At 40.6% G+C, this 1,568-nt stretch overlaps 1 protein-coding gene and 1 long non-coding RNA gene across 2 annotated transcripts in view; both read left to right on the forward strand.

The window, feature by feature from the left end:
* The window catches only part of ptprn2 (protein tyrosine phosphatase receptor type N2), a 125,020-nt gene that overhangs the window by 65,826 nt on the left and 57,626 nt on the right, over nt 1-1,568 (forward strand). The gene's annotated exons all lie outside the window — the stretch shown is intronic.
* Nucleotides 1-1,568, forward strand: part of LOC116672462 (uncharacterized) — a 19,390-nt gene that overhangs the window by 8,896 nt on the left and 8,926 nt on the right. Inside the window, exon 2 of the long non-coding RNA XR_004327554.1 lies at nt 559-568. This is a non-coding gene — a long non-coding RNA (uncharacterized LOC116672462). The remainder of the gene's footprint in view (nt 1-558; nt 569-1,568) is intronic.

Consider the following 1,568-nt stretch of genomic DNA (forward strand, 5'->3'; position numbering starts at 1 on the left):
CTCACCACCAGATGGTGATCAGTTGACAGCTCTGCCCCTCTCTTCATCCGAGTGTCCAAAACATATGGCCTCAGATCCGATGAAACGATTATAAAATCGACTGACCTTTGACCTAGGGTGCTCTGGTACCACACAATTTGTTTCCGGTTTAGCTAGATACGGTATGGTGTGCATGTGAAAAAAACTATGGGTTTGCGTTAACACCGTTGATAACGTGTTTAACTGACAGCACTAATTTAAGCCAAGAAATCAGATTTAATCTGGTTAAAACAGTTAAACTAATTGTATTTATCCATTTTAATACTTTTCCGTTGTTGTGTTTTTTGGAGCACATACATGAAGTCTGTCATGATTTCAAGGCTATTGACATTTTTGGGCGTTATATTTGCAGCAATTGAAGAATGATAAATATTTTTAACTTCATTAAAATGCTGTTTCTTCTCATCCTACACAAGTGCACTAATTCTTGGATTAGTATGTTACAGTTAGAAACTTGAATTGGACCTGGGTCTTATTGATGTACTGTATATAACTGTAATTCTTAGCATTACCCAAGAGTTTATTTTAGGTGGTTGAATGAAATTTTTTGTTTTTGTGGTTTGCAACTAAACATGTTACCCATCAGCATACCTCGGTCTCTTGCTTTGGTTAAACAGCTGCACATCACGTTGTGGTGGATTCATCATGGTAACAATATAATGTTTCATGGTGGTAATCGTCTTTGGTCACAAAGCTGTGTCCTTGGGCCGAACATATACTTTGGTAAACATGTGTAAATGTTTTCAGCTATCTATAGATTGTTTGATGATTGATCCTGTTTTCAGATCAAATCCTCTCGATTATCGTCAGAGCCCTGCCTCCCCCTGCTTACTTTACCCCGCCTCTCATCCTCTCCCTCATATTCCTGATTTGAGTGATGGCGTTTGTGATTCCTAATGACAGTCGGAACAAATCTACGGTAATGAGGTCACATTGGGCTCTTTTTTTCATTCTCTGAAATCACCCTTCACAGCTCTGTACAATGAACATGTCCCTGCGACTCAGACTGGGTCCTGGATCCAACACCACTGATCCAGTGTGAAACAGATTTATTCCTTCCTCAGGAAGACCTCCCTCCAGCCAAAATGGACACCCTGTCCTTCTCAGCCTGCCTGTTGTTTTTTTTCCAATATCCTTAACTTATTATCTCTTGACTCACTGGAGCTCATATCCTGGCCTCATTTTAATGCTGCCTGCTACCTTTCCAAACTCTGCCTTATGACAACTTTAGCATATTTATTGATTTATTTAGGTTTTCCAGTATGTGTGTATTTGCAGACTTCTTAGGAGTCTCATCCGTGATAACGCATTTATCTACAACAGAAGAGGTATGTGTGCATGCTTGCATGAGCACTCACATCCACGTAATGATGTGTGTTTCCCCTGGCTTGAGCAGGATGTCTGCACCAACACATCATTACGATTCGTTCGAGCCTTTAGCTTTTGGAGAGCGAATTGTGGATAAAAAGCACAACCGTGCATATGCAGGTGTGTGTGTGTGTGTGTGTGTGTGTGTGTGTGTGTGTGTG

Source organism: Etheostoma spectabile, chromosome 22 (assembly GCF_008692095.1).
Source record: "Etheostoma spectabile isolate EspeVRDwgs_2016 chromosome 22, UIUC_Espe_1.0, whole genome shotgun sequence".
NCBI lineage: Eukaryota > Metazoa > Chordata > Actinopteri > Perciformes > Percidae > Etheostoma > Etheostoma spectabile.